Raw genomic sequence first — 18,072 nt, forward strand, 5'->3', positions numbered from 1 at the left:
TGATGGTTATAGTTGCCTCGGAAACCTTGGTTTCCTTGGTTCTTAAATCCTCCATTGTTATAATTATCAAAACCACCTCCTTGAGGGTGAGAATTTCTATTACCAAAGTTCTTAGGTCCTTTAAACCTTTGACCACCATTAGCATTAGACACAAAGTTCACATATTCACATTCATTATTTTAAACATCATCACATCCATCAACAAAAGCTTGTGAACACATAGAAGAATCATGATCATAAGATCCACATAAATCACAAAACACACAACCACTTGGCATGTTATTAGAAGTAGAAGGAGAAGAGTTAGAGATTGTACCTTTCCCTTTGGTTTGGGAGGGAAGACTCAAAGAATTCACGGACACACTCTCAAGCTTTGCTTTGATTGATGTCATCTCTTTCCCTGGATTTGAAATTTGGGATGACAAATTGTTGATTTCATTGAGGTGATCCACCGAATAGATCGTTGAGCCACTCTTGCTTGTAGACTCTCTCTCTCCTTCTTGCCAATCTCTATAGTACCTCACAACATCCTCAATAATGTCTACCACTTCTTCCTCCGTCCTATTCATTATAGGACCACCGGCTCCTCCATCTAGGCATGACTTGCCTTGAGCACTCAAACCTCCATAGAAAATTTGAATCACTTGATAAGTAGGAATCCCATGATGTGGACATTCTCTTTGGTATTCCTTATACCTTTCCCATGCTTCATAGAGATTCTCATTTGGCCTTTGCTTGAATCCTTGGATTAATGCTCTAGCCTCCGCCGTCTTCTTTTGTGGGTAAAAGCGAGACAAGAAAGCTCTAGTAACATCATCCCATGTCCTAAGTGAATTGGGCTTAACCTCTTTATCCAACCACTCTAAGACACGACCAATGAGAGAAAAGGGAAACAACTTAAGCCAAATGAACTCTTGAGAAATGGCGTTCACCTTGATGGTATTGCAATACTTTTCCAACTCCTTGAGGTGATTTAACGGACTCTCATTCTTGGCTCCACTAAATTGCCTCCTCTCTATTAATGTGATCATGGCCGGTCTTATCTCGAAATCATTAGCCGGTGTTGTAGGTGGAGCAATCCCACTCTCGAACCTATAAGCACCGGGAATCCCCAATTCCTTCAAAGCTACCCTATGATTCTCTCCTATTCCTCCTTCTTGCATCTCTTCTTCAAATTCCTCTTCACTTGAAGAACTATATTGCAGAGATCTATTTGCTATTCTTCTCCTTGAGAGTGTTCTCTCAATTTCCAGATCAAAAGGCACAATAGATCGAGCACGAGCACTATGCATGCAAAATCTCAAAGAAATTTTTAGAAACACGGCTACAAGTGTAGCCTAAAAGAAAGAAATAAAATCTTTTTGTATTTTTCAAATAAAATGGAATAGACTCAACAACAATACACAATCAAGACACCATTCCTCGGCAACGGCGCCATTTTGATGGACGGTGAAACGGTAGGTCGTTGGGCTACCTTTCGCGATTAATCAAACAAAATTTATATATTCAACTAACCCCTATATGAGTATAGTAGCAAGTCAAGGTCGACCCAAGGGAATGGTAATTAAGAGTCTATTGTCTAACGCTAAGCTATTCCGAAGTCAAGAGCGGGGTTGTAAGCTAGAACTAGAGCTAATTATGCAAATGAACTTGTATGAAATCAAAGGTAATAAACACTAGGGCTAGGATCCACATGTATTTGTAATAGAGAAGGATAATTGGGAGGTCAAATTAACTAAGTCAATCGATGTGAGGGAAGATCAAACATGCAACCAAAAGAGCATATCAAGCAATTCTCCTAGAGGTCTAACTAGCGTCAACTACGATAAACTCTAGCTAGGAAACATCACAAGATACCTCAATCGTGTAAATGCAAGTCACAAATCAATGGTCCGTATCAATGTGAACTTCAATCGATCACACACGTGCACATGAATCATCAACCAAGTTTAATCACATCATCAACTCCATTAATTATCCCCAATTACACTAATCCATTACTCATACATGCTTCACCATTACCCTAGCAAGTAAACTACTCACTAATCATAGTAATTGAGATCAAAACACAACTAATCAACAATTTCATCATCAACATATTAGAAATCTAAAGATCAATGCAAAAATCAATGAAACTTCAATCAAACATTAAACAATCAACAATTATATGAAAAACAAATGAAATCAACTAAAATCAAACCTATATTGAAATCAAAGATGAGTAATCCTTACAAAACTTGATCAAAGATCAATTACAATGAAGAAATCTTGAATCATCAACAATACACCATGAATTTATCTCTCTTCAAACTTGAGTTTCTCTCTCTACAAAGTATGAACAAGCTCTAATTCTCTCTCTAAAAATCTAATCAAAAACTAATTAAATGAATTCTAATGTAAAACTTATCCAAAAATAGAAGGAAAAAACTATATATACAAGGGAGAAGTTGGTTATGACGTCCAAAAATAGACCCACGCCAGTGCGGTCGCACAAAGGAGAGAGAGGGGGCGCATGGGCGCAAAACCCACAGGGGTGCGCCCGCACGCACCACCTGTGCGGCCGCACGCGCCACCTGTGCGGCCGCACAGGACCCTTGTGTGCCCGCACCTAGGAGGGTATTCCTCCCCTTCTTCATCCTTGCTCAAATGGTGCACACGACCTTTGGTGATGGTGATGAACATCGAAGTAGGCAGCTCGGAAATCTTTGGATGATCGATCATAACCTACAAACAAAAGAAAAGAATAAAATAATAGAGAAAAACAACAAACAAACAAGAAAATGCACAAAATAGAGAAACCAACTATGAAAAGCACAAAGTAAAGAAATAAAGAGTAAAACTAAAGAAAACTAAGGAAAAGAGCTATAAAATGAAATAAAATTCATCCAAAAAGAGATCAAATGAGTGCCATAAATGTCACTCATCAAAAGGCGACAGAACAAAGCACATCTTACCCAAATTTGTCTTCACTTATGATTTTTAGAAGAATGGAGATATAAAAATATTGCAGATTCGTTCAAGTGAGAATTCAGCAGACTTATTCACTAAGGCTCTTCCGACCGCAACATTTAAAAAGTTAGTTTATCGTATCAGATTGCCTCGTCTCAAAGATCTTCAATGATATAATAATGAGGGGGAGTAATTGCGCGCTGCACTCTTTTTCCCTTATCCATGTTTTTTTCCTACAAGGTTTTTCCTGGAAAGGTTTTTAATGAGGCAGCATATATGCGCATTACATCTATTTTAGATAATAACCATCCAAGGGGAAGTGTTATAAAATATGTTATTATGGATGGTCATTATAGCTTGTAAATATCTCTTTCATGACTACCTTATGTATGGTAGTAATAGCATCCTTGTAACCCTCCTTTGTCATTAGTCCACATTAATCCTCTTGTAGACTTGTTATTTTCAAGATATTTAAGCATAGAACTTTGTTACTCCTTCCATGTCTTCTCTTTCTCACTCTCTCTTGCTCTCTTTTCTTGTTAAATTTCATTAATTTTTGAATGAAATTTCTAGACCTTTTATAAAACTAGTACTCTATCTACACTATGAGTACAAAAGAACATATTCTTATAACTTAGGGTCTGTTCATATTTACTTAATTTCAATTCAGTTCAGTTCAGTTCAGCTCCAATCAGTTCAGTTCAGTTCAGTTCAGTTCAGCTCCAATCAGTTCAGTTCAGTTCAGCTCTTAATTTCCCTCTCACATAAAGTATTCATTTCAGCTCAATTAAGTTCAGTTCAGTTCCAATCAGTTCAGTTCAGTTCTGTTCAGTTCAGCTCCAATCAGTTCAGCTCAATTCAGTAAATGTGAACATGCCCTTAATCAATAAGGATATAGAATTATTATTACTAATGTAAATATTTACACGGTAGATTACTACTTGTAATTATTAAAAATTGTCTACATCATTTTTCAGTTTTGTTTTATATTAATAAACTAGATGAAACAAAAAAAAAAAAAAAAAAAAAAAAAAAAAAAAACTAGATGAAGCCTGTGCGATGCACGGTTTGTTTGATTTTTTTTTTTTTTTTTTTTTTTTTTTTTTTTTTGTATTTATGAGCTAAAATTTATATTTAGATAAAATTCCTAATATTAAAAGATATATTTAATATTTAATTAATTTAAACTTAAAAATCTCATTCGCCTATATATACATATATATATATACATATATATACATATACATATATATATATATATATATATATATACATATATATACATATACATATATATATATATATATATATATATATATATATATATATATATATATATATTCATATATACATATATATACATATATACATATATATACATATATACATATATATATATATATATGATTTGTTAAGAAAATTCCATGATTTTAGGTATTTCATATGTTAGCCATGGAAGTTTGACTCAAAAGGAATCCATTTGTATATTACATATAAAATTAAAACAACCAAAAATATACCCCACCAAATTTTATGTACAACTTAATATTTATTTCTAAGTTTATATGTGATCTACCATAAAAATTGTTTCGGGTAAAAACAATGGGACCTTGCCGAAGGTCCAATAAGGTGGTGAAGACTGGGCTCGGTCCAAGTGATGTTGGGCCGAGGATTTCCTGCACAGCAAACACACGTAAACTAGCCTCGGGGGTGTTGCCGAGGAAGGCCCCTCCGATGCTAAAGTTAGTACAATGTGTAGAGAGAGAAAGCTATGCAAGAGAATTAATTGCTTGAGGCTTTGTGTGTATATGAATGTACAAATGTAATATTAATGGCTTTTATACCTTTGCATGCATGGGAGAATTGGGCTTTGGCCCAATTGACTTGCCTTCTGGACTGATCTTGACTTTAGCACTATTTGGAGAGTTGAAACTTGACCTTGGGCTTTTAATTGGATCATTTAATGACTAGGCCCAATTGGACTAAATTGGACCCAAATAACTTGCCCCCCAGACCCGATTTGGAAGGATGACGGGTCGGGTTTAATTAATCAGAAAAAGGAGGGAAGTAAATGATTTAATTAATCCAAAAAATTCTGAATTTAAACCGCAATTAATGAAATAACGGCGGCTGGATGGATAATTTGAGGAAGTTGGACGGATAATGGGTGGTAAATCATTGGGACGTGTGTTTGACGGTTACTTAGTGAGGTATTTGAGAGAAATTAAAGCGCGGACTCCTAAAATTCCCATTTCTGGAAATAAAACCAAAGAAGCGCGCTCTCTCTCCTCACTTCTTCACAAACACTAACCCAAAACTCTCGAGAAAACCCAAGAATCCGCATCAAAACTTCGCAAATTCCCCGAGTACTGAACTTAGAAACTGAAATTCGTCACTACCATCTTGTAGATCGGCAAATTCCGCTTCAGAACAAGGTAATTTCCTTCGATTTTAGTTTGCTTTCCTTCGATTCGAACTCTTTCCCCCTTTTTTTCGACTTTTTCTTTGAACTCCACAATGGTGAGAGGAGTCAGAGGTAGGGCCCTTGCTCCGAGGAGGGCAAGGCAATTTCCCGACCCTAGGAACGGGACGGGAACATGGAATGGAGAAAGAATAGGGCCCTGACCCTACTGAGGGGATTAGGGCGACCCCAATTTCATCGGCTCCTCCTGAAGGATCGGAGGGGCCAAGCGTTTCTGGATGGGACGAAGAAGTTCCCGCCGATCTCTGGCCTGTCCTTCCTGGATATCAGGAGTGGGAGGACCCAGAGGTTGCCTCAGCCATTATAAAGAACTGCCCCTACTCTTGGTGGGTAAAGCATGTCGAAGTGTATCGGTTTGCTGAACAGATTGAACTGCATTACGGCATCATGGAAGCTGATGGGTATTGGTGCCGAATGCCTGTTGCGTCGGACAGAATTCATCGTCCACCCCCGGGGTATGTGGGGGTGAATACAAGACAACTTCAGTATGGGCTAAGGTTCCCTTTGGACTTATTTGTCCGGGATCTGCTGATACATTACAGGATATCTCTGTGTCAGCTAACTCCTGTCAGCATCCGAAGGGTGATGACGTACTTATGGGTCTGCAAGTTCATGAAATACATCCCCAACTTGCACTGTTTTAAAAAGATCCATAAGCTGGTGTCGAATACCCAGAGTGGACATGGGGATCATGGTCCTGGGTGGTTTCGGATTGAGTCTCGGCCTGGACATCTGACAATGTGGCCGAATGACTCTTCGGATAAGGAGTGGAGAGGCCAATGGATCTGGGTTAGGACGCCCACAGATCCTGACCACCCTTACGTCTTCAGCGCTCCCCGATACCTTTCCAACCCTGACTCAGAAATGCTCAGCCTGGGTCCTTTGGAGAACGATGGCCAAGGAGATCGTAATCTCGATCAGGCCAACATTTTTGGGAAGGCTGAGAATCCAGCTGGGAGAGGTCGTCTGAAGACCATTCCAGCAACTTGGCTCCCTGATAACCACTACATCTTTCAGGAGCATATGCTTGCTGCTGTCGGCCTCAGCCGAAAGTTCAGAGATGGTAAGCTATTTCGGCTGGGGCCGAAGCCTTTTATTTTTATCTTTTTGCTTTCGCATTTAGACTTTATTCATCGTTTTGATGTTGCTGAACTGACTTATGTTCATTTTCTTTGTTCAGTGCTGAACGAAATCACTGCCAAGGTCGACTACAATCGCCTCGGCGTTGACCAGGGGAGGACCATCCTGGACCGAGCCCCTTCCATTACTCCGTCCAAAGATCGCGCCATTCATCTGAGCTATACTCACTTTCAAATCGAAGCTTCTGCCCTCTATCAGCGGCAGAAACCTTGGTGGAAGAAGAGAGATCCTTGGAGTCAACTTTTGGACGAGGAACTCGAAGCTGCTCGTACTGCCGAAGAGGTTGCACGGGCTGCTGAAGCTTTGGAGGGAGGAGAAGGGTCCTCCAGGGCTGCTGAAGAAGACGAAGCAGCCAGGGCAGCTGAAGAAGAGGACGAGGCTTTGCTGAAGACCTCGGTGAGTTATACTTAGCTTTTCAGCTTCAAAATTTCTTTTCTTTTTTTTTTTTTTTTTTACTCATGCTCTTCTTGCCCCCCTATTTTTTGCAGTATGAAGAGAGCAAAAAACAAAGAGAAGGGAAAGCTCCTGTTCGTCCCGAAGATCAAATCCGGGAAGAGTCCGAAGAATCAGAAATGGACGAACAGCCCCTTCGAAAAAGGAGGAGACGGATGGCCATCATCGGCCCTCACGACTTCCAGACGAGGCCGATGTCTGTCGGCATCAGCATACGGGAGCCCGAGGAAGGCGGCGGATCGCCGAGGGTTCCCCCACCACCGCCTCAGTCTCCGCCGAAGACCCCTTCCCCACCTCCTGAGATGGAGGTGGATCAGAAGACTCCCGATCCTAAGGGAGGGGCCTCAGCAGACAAAGTTGAGGAAAGTGCCGAAGGGCACAATGCTGAGAGCGCTGAGAAGCCCATAGCTGAGGGTTTCTCAGCCGATATTGCTAGGGAGGTTGAGGCTTTCGGCCTCAACCCCGAAGAGGAAGCGGAGGTCATCATCATTGACTCTGCTGAGAAGGAAGAAAAGACTGCTGAAGAAGAAGATGCTGAACCTCCTAGGGTTCAGGAAGCTCCTGAGTCTTCCTTCCCCTCATTCCAGACGCTGCACTCTGGAGAGATGGGTTTCTCGGCCCCCCGAATTCCAATTCCAGACCACATCTGGGACATCATCTGGGGCAGATGCTGAAGCCTTGCTCAAGGTCCGCATTTATACTCAAGAGGAGTATGATATGGGATTCAAGAACGGGTTCAGAGTGTGCCGAAGACTTTGTCTCCATGCTGAGCCGAAGCTGGACTGGTCCCAATGTGCTGAATGGGTCCAGGATCCAGAAGATCCCCACACGAAGTTCCCCACTCAAGCCGAAGCTGAAATCCTTGCGGCTGAAGAAGCCGAAGAAGAAGAAGAGAGGAGGGAACTCGAAGCTGAACAGTTGGAGAGGGAAGCTCAGCAGGGTGCACAGCCTGCTTCATCTGCTGCTGGGGCTGAAGCCAACATAAGAGCCAGCATTGCTGATCAGTCTGATCCTCGGGCTGAAGCATGGGAACTCGGGCAGTCGTCTTCAGAATCTTGCGGTTCATCATGTGCTCAACTTTAGACTTGCCGCTTCTGAAATTTTTTGCCTTGTTTTTTGCTTCAGCTTGCCTTGATGTACAAACTGCTTTATCTGTTTTTGTATTGTACTTCGGCAGCTGTATTTTTCCGCTTGTGGGCGGCTGCCGATATTTCATTATGCCTTTGAACAGTCTGAATCCTGTAGCTCGTTTTCTGAGCAATTATCTTATTAATCCGATGCATTTCTTCAATTGCTTTGTCTTTTTCTCTTTATTTTGAATGCGTTGCTGTTTCTGACTTTGAAAAATTTTCTTCAAAAATTAGCAAAAAATTTGCTAAGTACAAAGCTTTCAGCTTGAAGAATTCTGCTGAAGGTAGACTTGCACTGATAGTGCTTCTTGCCCCCCTCAGTAATCTGAAGACCTCAGTCTTTGGATTATTGAGATAGGCTACTTTGGTTTTCAGATAAGTTCTGAATAAAAAATTTCTAACAGTTGCTGTTACTTTTGATTTTCTGTCTATCATTAAAAATGGATATCTGAAACACAAGGCCAACTGAAGGCAATGTTTCAGATAATGGCTTTCTGGGATACAAGGCTCAGTTAAGGCAATATCCTAGATTTGTCCATGGACTCATGTCTTAGAAGAACAAGTCTTACTGAAGCTTAGCTACAGCTGAAAGACCAGGGTTCTTTAAAAAGACGAGTTTATCAGCAATCTGAAACCCAGTTACCTAAAGGTGGAGGTTTCAGACGAGGCTGAATAAAAACCCTTAAAGAGTAGATAGAATAACGAAAATTTGAAAGAATAAAAAGTTGCAAAAATTATAGAAATGGTGGCTCTGAGGCCTTTCATTAATAATTCAAATGTACTTACAAAGATTGTTCTGCCCCGAAGGGTTTACGCATGATATTTCTTAAGTACATCGGCATTCCAGTGAATTTTCAGCTCAGTTCCATCTAACTGACGAAGTCTGTATGTCCCTGGCTGAAGCTCATCATAAATTTCTTAGGGTCCCTCCCATGCAGCTGAGAGTTTCCCATGGATTCGGCCTTTCTGAACTGCAGCAGCATTCCGAAGGACAAGGTCTCCAATTTTGAGAGGTCTTGCATGGACCCTTCGGTTGTAAAACTTGCTGATTCTCTGCTTGTAAGCAGCCATTCTGTCTCGGGCTGAGTCTCTTACTTCATCAAGGAAATCGAGGGATTCCTTCATAAGCTGCTCGTTCTCAGCCGAGAAGTGGTGCACTCTTAAACTTTCAGAACCGATTTCCACTGGAAGAACGGCTTCGGCACCATACACCAGCTCGAAAGGTGAATAGCCCGTTGCCTCTTTTTCAGTTGTCCAAAGTGACCAGAGGGTTCCCGGAAGTTCTTCTAACCACTTGGACTTTTGGTCTTCAACCCTTTTCTTCAAAGCGTTGAGGATTTGTTTATTCGCAGCTTCGGCTTGGCCATTACTTTGTGGATGACACACTGCTGAATATGCCAGTTTGATGCCGAACTGATCTGTGTACCGCCTCAGCGGTAAATTATCAAATTGCCTTCCATGATCAAAGACAAAAACCTTAGGAATACCAAAGCGAGTAATAATGTTCTGCCAGATAAATCTCCTGACAGTTTGCTCTGCGATATTCGAAGCTGCCTCAGCCTCAATCCATTTGCTGAAATAATCGATGCCGACTATTAACCATCTTTTTTGGTAAGGTGCATCTAGAAAGGGTCCCAAAATATCCATCCCCCATTGGGCAAATGGAAGCGGATTAAGAATCGGCTGAAGGTCTCTAGCTGGCTGATGGATGACTGGTGCGAATTTTTGACATTTCTCACATTTTCTGACCAGCTCCTTAGCGTCTGAGATCATGGTGGGCCAGTAATATCCGGCCCTCAATGCCTTATGGGCTAGGGTCCTTCCCCCGATGTGGTTCCCGCAGATGCCGAGGTGAATTTCCCGAAGGATATAATCTGCATCTGTTGGTCCCACGCATTTCAGCAACGGGGCTGAGAAAGACTTTTTCAGAAGCTCTCCTCTGAAGACGATGAACCTTGAGCTCGTTCTTTTCAATTTGGAGGCCAAAATTCTATCCTCGGGAATTTCTCCCCGAAGCTTGAAAGCTAGGATGGGGTCCATCCAACTGGGCTCTGGGTCGGCGCAGCACACTTCAGGTGCTTCGTCGACACTTCTTTCTCGGCGCACTTCCACGTATACAGATCTGTTCAGCTCGGTGAGAGTTGAACTGGCAAGTTTGGAAAGTGCGTCGGCTTGTGCATTCTGACCCCTTGGGATCAGCTGTACTTCAAAAGTTCTCAGCTTTGCAATAACTGATTTGATCTTGGCAAGATAAGCTATCATAGAGGGCTCTTTGGCCTCGTAGCTGCCACCGATCTGATATGCAACTAGCTGAGAGTCTGTTTTTAGGCAGACATGCTCGGCTTCCAGAGAGATGCACAATTCTAGGCCCGCGATTGCTGCCTCATATTCAGCTTCGTTATTCGAAGCCTTGAAAGAAAATTTGAGTGATACTCAAAGGATTTTCCTTCGGGAGAGGTTATCACTACCCCTGCCCCCGAACCATTTACGGTGGAGGATCCATCCGTAAATACGGTCCAGATTTTCTTTTCATCATCTAGCGTCTCTTGGTACGAGCATTCGGCCAAGAAGTCCGCTAGAGCTTGAGCCTTGATGGCTGCTCTCGGCTGGTAGCTGATGCTGAATTCGGTGAGCTCGAAAGCCCACTTGGCCAGCCTACCGGATTTTTCCACTTTGCCGAGAACTTTTTCCAGCGGCTGATCAGTTAAGACCACTATCTGATGACAATCAAAGTAGGGCCTCAACTTTCGAGCAGCTACCACTACTGCAAAGGCAACTTTTTCGAGTAGATGGTAGCGAGTCTCGGCATCCGTCAGAGTGTGACTGACGAAGTAGATCGGTTGCTGAATTTTATTTTCTTCCCTCAGCAGCACTGCACTGATGGTAGCTGGGCTAACAGCCACGTACAGATACAAAGTTTCTCCCTCCACTGGACTAGCCAGAGTTGGGAGTTGAGCCAAATGCTCCCGAAGCTGCTTGAAGGCCTCATTTTGCTCTTCTTCCCAAACGAGCTCTTTTGTTTTTGGGAGTTTCAGGGCTTTGAAGAAGGGTAACCCCTTATCCGAAGCTCTAGAAATGAACCTCGAGAGGGCTGCCATTCTTCTGGTGAGCCGCTGAACGTCCCTCTTTGTTTTCGGCTCAGGAAGATCTAGAGCTGCTTTGACTTTGGAGGGATTAGCATCAATCCCCCTCTTGCTGACCATGAATCCAAGGAATTTCCCTGACTTCACGCCGAAGACACACTTCTTCGGATTCAGCTTCATTTGATGCTTTCTTAAGATGGCGAAGGTTTCAGCCAGGTCCTTAACATGGTCTTCGGATTTTTTGCTTTTGACGATTGAATCGTCAACATAGACTGCCATGTTTCGGCCTTTTTGATCGGCAAAAACTTGATCCACTAGCCTTTGATAAGTTGCCCCCGCATTTTTCAATCCGAAGGGCATCATTTTGTAATTGTACACCCCGGCGTTCGTGACGAAAGCCGTCTTTGCTCGATCGTCGGGGTGCATGAAGATCTGATGATACCCCGAGAATGCGTCCATGAAACTAAGCAAGGCATGGCCACTCGTCGAGTCGACTAGCTGATCAATCCTCGGGAAGGGATAAAAATCCTTCGGACAAGCCTTATTTAGGTCCGTGAAGTCAACGCACATTCTCCAGGTACCATTGGCCTTCTAAACCATCACCACATTTGCCAGCCATTCTGGATACTGACAAGGCTCGATGAAGCCTGCATCCAGCAACTTCTTGACCTCGGCTGCGATGTCTCGGTTCTTATTTGCGGAGTAATTCCGCTTCTTTTGCTTGACTGGCCGACACGTAGGGTCGACGTTAAGCTTATGGGAGATGAGGTCTGGACTTATCCCAGGCATATCAGCTGCCGAGAAAGCAAACACATCTCTGTTGTCCCGAAGGAGTTGAATAAGTTCACAACGGCTGCTCGGATCAAGGTCCATCCCGATTGTTACACATTTCTCAGCGTCTCCTTCGGTCAACTCGACCGTTTCAGTCTGCTGGTCTAGGTCCATTGCTGATGGACTGGACTCTTCACAATCTGGCCTGCTGTCTATATCAGCAGGCATCCCAGACTTCTTTTTCTTCGGCTGGCTCTCTGAGTCTTTCGGCTCAGATGAAGAGTCGACCTTCTCTTTTTCTGACCCTTTTTCTTTGGGTACAGAACCTTGGGCCGAAGCACTTAGACCTTTCGGCTTCTTTGTGCTCGGCTCTCTTTATTTTTCTTTCTCCTCCTCATCCTCATCGTCGTCGTCTGGGCGACTAGTGGATGGCTTGAGGTAGTTGCACCTTCGGGCTTCTTTTTGGCTGCCCTGGATCCTTTCGGGGAAGCCGGCGTCTGAAACGTAGATCATCAGCTGATGATAAGTTGAGACAACCCCTTGGATCTCGTGAATTATGGGTCTCCCCAAAATCACGTTGTACACTGAAGGAGCGTCGATGACCAAAAATTCGGTCATGACATTCCTAGCTGCTTCATCGCAGCCGATGGTGACAGGAAGTAGAACCTTCCCATCCGGATAAGTTGAAGCCCCATTGAATCCGGATACTGGGTAGGATACCGGCGTGAGGTGCTTGGGCTTCAGCTTGATTTGATTATAGGCCTTTCGGAACAAAATATTTGCTCCGCCACCACCGTCAATTAAGACTTTGCTGATGTCGTGGTTGGCCACCGTGGCGATGATCACCAATGGGTCCTCGTGAGGGTACGTCACCCCCCAGCAGTCAGCGGCTGTGAACGTCATGTTCGGCACCGGTGACTGGGGTGGCTGTATATCAGCATGATTCACCTGATGGGTCAGAGCCCTGAGGTGACGTTTGTGCTCCCTCCGAGAGCGTGCTCCTCCCGAGATAACATGAATTGGAGGGAATTTTCCTTCCGCAGTTTTGCTGTTCTTTCGGGGGAAGTCAATTTCTTGCCGAGAGTCTTTCTCAGACTTCTCGGCTTCTTTTTTCTCGCGGTGATCCGCTATATATTTTTTCAAGTACCCCTTTCGGACCATATCCTCGATTTGGTCCTTCAGCTGGATACATTCTTCAGTATTGTGTCCCGGTGATTCGTGGAACTCACACCACTGATTCTTATTTTTTTGCTGATACCACTTTGGGAGCGGTCTCGGCTTTCTGTAACTCTGCTCCTCCTTCGTCACACTGTAGATCTTAGCGCGCGGAAGGGAGAGCGGAGTGTAGGATTCATATCTGCCCGCGAAAGGAACAGATTTTTCCTTCTTCGACTCGTTTGCCGAAGATTGTTCCGAGGCTTTTTCCTTTCCCTTTGCCTTCTGGCCTTGGCCTTCAGACGAGGGTGCTTGTTTTTGTTTCCCTCCCCCCTATTGAGGTTGGGTTTTTTTTTTGTTCAACTCTTCAGCTCAGATGAACTTATCCGAAGCATTCAATGCCTCTTCCAAGGTCTTAGGTGAATTTATGACCATGAAGTCGGAGAACGGCCCAGTTCTGAGACCGTGCTGAAGGGCGAAAACTGCCAGCCCTTGATCCACCTGAGAAATGCTGGATGACTCGTTGCTGAAGCGAGTCAGATAGTCTTGGAGGCTCTCGGCCTCACCTTGCTGCAGGCCCATAAGCTCTGCAGTAGTCTTCTCTCGGCGATTTGCCGTGGAAAACTTGCTCTTGAACTTGGAGGACAGATCGTCCCACCCAGTAATTGAGCCCTCTTTGACTCCCTTGGAGATCCACGCTTGCGCGACCCCCTTGAGAGTAGTTGGAAAATATTTGCACCAAGTCGCTTCGGACCTGGGGCAAAGATGCATATGAGCCTCATATGAGGCAATCTGGTCCTTCGGATCCGAAGTTCCATCATAAGTAATGTGCGACGGGATTTTTACCGTCGGCACATGAGACTCCAGTATCCATTGCTCGAATGGAGAACTGGAGGGTAGCATTACGGCCTTGCCTTTATTCCTAGCTGAAGGGACCGCGCTCCGCCCTCTCAGAGAGGTAGAAGTGGTTTTCGTCCCGGGCTGGGAAGTCTGGGCCTCGGCTACAGGGTAGGAGAAGCGGCTGTGCACGCTCCGTTCCCTATCGCCGAGACGGTCGTGAACGCTTCGGCGAGCAGTTTCCGGCCGAGAGGCAGAACTGCTGCTTTTATGGGTTTGGCTCGTGGTGAGCTGAGTGGAGGAGTCCCTGAAGAAGTGAGAGTTCCTGTTTTTCTCCCTCTCAGTTCTCTAAGTATCCTCTTCCCATTCGCCAAGCTCCTTGAAAGAGGAGAGTTTCCCCCCTCCTGGCCGAGGTTCCTCCGCTGGTTTCTGGTTTGCGGAGGAGTTCGGTCGCGTGGAGGTGGCATGGCTTGGGCCTTCATGGCTTCCATGAGGGCCGCCAGGGCTCTCACTACTTCCTCCGAGGGGGGGCCCGTCAAGGGTGTCCACGGCTGAGAGCGAGAGTGAGTATGAATGCTCCGGGATTGGCTCCGAGCATGAGATTGAGTCCTTTGAGTGGACCTGTTGTCCTCATTTGATCGAGGCGGGCTCGGTGAATGATTGGACTGGATGATGGGAGACTCGGATCTTCCCCTAGGCTCCTCTTGAGAATCAGGTCCCACGGAGGGGCTCCTATCCCGAGGAGGAGATGGACTAGGATTGGGGCGCTCTATGGGACCCCCTCCTAGAGATCTTCGGCGCTTCCTCGGAGGAGTAGCACTGTTACTTTTGTTCTTGCGATTCTTAACCATTAAAAACTAAGATTAAGGTAGAACGATTGGAATGGGCTTAAAAGATTTTTGAAAGCCTTCCCCACAGACGGTGCCAAATTATTTCGGTAAAAACAATGGCTCGGTCCAAGTGATGTTGGGCCGAGGATTTCCTGCACAGCAAACACACGTAAACTAGCCTCGGGGGTGTTGCCGAGGAAGGCCCGTCCAATGCTAAAGTTAGTACAATGTGTAGAGAGAGAAAGCTATGCAAGAGAATTAATTGCTTGAGGCTTTGTGTGTATATGAATGTACAAATGTAATATTAATGGCTTTTATACCTTTGCATGCATGGGAGAATTGGGCTTTGGCCCAATTGACTTGCCTTGTGGACTGATCTTGACTTTAGCACTATTTGGAGAGTTGAACCTTGACCTTGGGCTTTTAATTGGATCATTTAATGACTAGGCCCAATTGGACTAAATTGGACCCAAATAACTTGCCCCCCAGACCCGATTTGGAAGGATGACGGGTCGGGTTTAATTAATCAGAAAAAGGAGGGAAGTAAATGATTTAATTAATCCAAAAAATTCTGAATTTAAACCGCAATTAATGAAATAACGGCGGCTGGATGGATAATTTGAGGAAGTTGGACGGATAATGGGTGGTAAATCATTGGGACGTGTGTTTGACGGTTACTTAGTGAGGTATTTGAGAGAAATTAAAGCGCGGACTCCTAAAATTCCCATTTCTGGAAATAAAACCAAAGAAGTGCGCTCTCTCTCCTCACTTCTTCACAAACACTAACCCAAAACTCTCGAGAAAACCCAAGAATCCGCATCAAAACTTCGCAAATTCCCCGAGTACTGAACTTAGAAACTGAAATTCGTCACTACCATCTTGTAGATCGGCAAATTCCGCTTCAGAACAAGGTAATTTCCTTCGATTTTAGTTTGCTTTCCTTCGATTCGAACTCTTTCCCCCTTTTTTTCGACTTTTTCTTTGAACTCCACAATGGTGAGAGGAGTCAGAGGTAGGGCCCGTGCTCCGAGGAGGGCAAGGCAATTTCCCGACCCTAGGAACGGGACGGGAACATGGAATGGAGAAAGAATAGGGCCCTGACCCTACTGAGGGGATTAGGGCGACCCCAATTTCATCGGCTCCTCCTGAAGGATCGGAGGGGCCAAGCGTTTCTGGATGGGACGAAGAAGTTCCCGCCGATCTCTGGCCTGTCCTTCCTGGATATCAGGAGTGGGAGGACCCAGAGGTTGCCTCAGCCATTATAAAGAACTGCCCCTACTCTTGGTGGGTAAAGCATGTCGAAGTGTATCGGTTTGCTGAACAGATTGAACTGCATTACGGCATCATGGAAGCTGATGGGTATTGGTGCCGAATGCCTGTTGCGTCGGACAGAATTCATCGTCCACCCCCGGGGTATGTGGGGGTGAATACAAGACAACTTCAGTATGGGCTAAGGTTCCCTTTGGACTTATTTGTCCGGGATCTGCTGATACATTACAGGATATCTCTGTGTCAGCTAACTCCTGTCAGCATCCGAAGGGTGATGACGTACTTATGGGTCTGCAAGTTCATGAAATACATCCCCAACTTGCACTGTTTTAAAAAGATCCATAAGCTGGTGTCGAATACCCAGAGTGGACATGGGGATCATGGTCCTGGGTGGTTTCGGATTGAGTCTCGGCCTGGACATCTGACAATGTGGCCGAATGACTCTTCGGATAAGGAGTGGAGAGGCCAATGGATCTGGGTTAGGACGCCCACAGATCCTGACCACCCTTACGTCTTCAGCGCTCCCCGATACCTTTCCAACCCTGACTCAGAAATGCTCAGCCTGGGTCCTTTGGAGAACGATGGCCAAGGAGATCGTAATCTCGATCAGGCCAACATTTTTGGGAAGGCTGAGAATCCAGCTGGGAGAGGTCGTCTGAAGACCATTCCAGCAACTTGGCTCCCTGATAACCACTACATCTTTCAGGAGCATATGCTTGCTGCTGTCGGCCTCAGCCGAAAGTTCAGAGATGGTAAGCTATTTCGGCTGGGGCCGAAGCCTTTTATTTTTATCTTTTTGCTTTCGCATTTAGACTTTATTCATCGTTTTGATGTTGCTGAACTGACTTATGTTCATTTTCTTTGTTCAGTGCTGAACGAAATCACTGCCAAGGTCGACTACAATCGCCTCGGCGTTGACCAGGGGAGGACCATCCTGGACCGAGCCCCTTCCATTACTCCGTCCAAAGATCGCGCCATTCATCTGAGCTATACTCACTTTCAAATCGAAGCTTCTGCCCTCTATCAGCGGCAGAAACCTTGGTGGAAGAAGAGAGATCCTTGGAGTCAACTTTTGGACGAGGAACTCGAAGCTGCTCGTACTGCCGAAGAGGTTGCACGGGCTGCTGAAGCTTTGGAGGGAGGAGAAGGGTCCTCCAGGGCTGCTGAAGAAGACGAAGCAGCCAGGGCAGCTGAAGAAGAGGACGAGGCTTTGCTGAAGACCTCGGTGAGTTATACTTAGCTTTTCAGCTTCAAAATTTCTTTTCTTTTTTTTTTTTTTTTTTTACTCATGCTCTTCTTGCCCCCCTATTTTTTGCAGTATGAAGAGAGCAAAAAACAAAGAGAAGGGAAAGCTCCTGTTCGTCCCGAAGATCAAATCCGGGAAGAGTCCGAAGAATCAGAAATGGACGAACAACCCCTTCGAAAAAGGAGGAGACGGATGGCCATCATCGGCCCTCACGACTTCCAGACGAGGCCGATGTCTGTCGGCATCAGCATACGGGAGCCCGAGGAAGGCGGCGGATCGCCGAGGGTTCCCCCACCACCGCCTCAGTCTCCGCCGAAGACCCCTTCCCCACCTCCTGAGATGGAGGTGGATCAGAAGACTCCCGATCCTAAGGGAGGGGCCTCAGCAGACAAAGTTGAGGAAAGTGCCGAAGGGCACAATGCTGAGAGCGCTGAGAAGCCCATAGCTGAGGGTTTCTCAGCCGATATTGCTAGGGAGGTTGAGGCTTTCGTCCTCAACCCCGAAGAGGAAGCGGAGGTCATCATCATTGACTCTGCTGAGAAGGAAGAAAAGACTGCTGAAGAAGAAGATGCTGAACCTCCTAGGGTTCAGGAAGCTCCTGAGTCTTCCTTCCCCTCATTCCAGACGCTGCACTCTGGAGAGATGGGTTTCTCGGCCCCCCGAATTCCAATTCTAGACCACATCTGGGACATCATCTGGGGCCAGAACCGAGAAGGTGTTGCAGCCT

The 18,072-nt window shown here is 45.1% G+C and overlaps 1 non-coding gene across 1 annotated transcript; it reads left to right on the plus strand.

Annotated features, from left to right (window-relative positions):
- Nucleotides 1-657: 657 nt before the first annotated feature.
- On the plus strand, nucleotides 658-763 carry LOC145609825 (small nucleolar RNA R71). The gene has a single exon (XR_014106109.1). It is a non-coding gene; the product is annotated as a small nucleolar RNA R71 (small nucleolar RNA).
- Nucleotides 764-18,072: the final 17,309 nt, after the last annotated feature.

Source organism: Chenopodium album, chromosome 23 (assembly GCF_948465745.1).
Source record: "Chenopodium album chromosome 23, dcCheAlbu1.1, whole genome shotgun sequence".
NCBI classification, from domain to species: Eukaryota; Viridiplantae; Streptophyta; class Magnoliopsida; order Caryophyllales; family Amaranthaceae; genus Chenopodium; species Chenopodium album.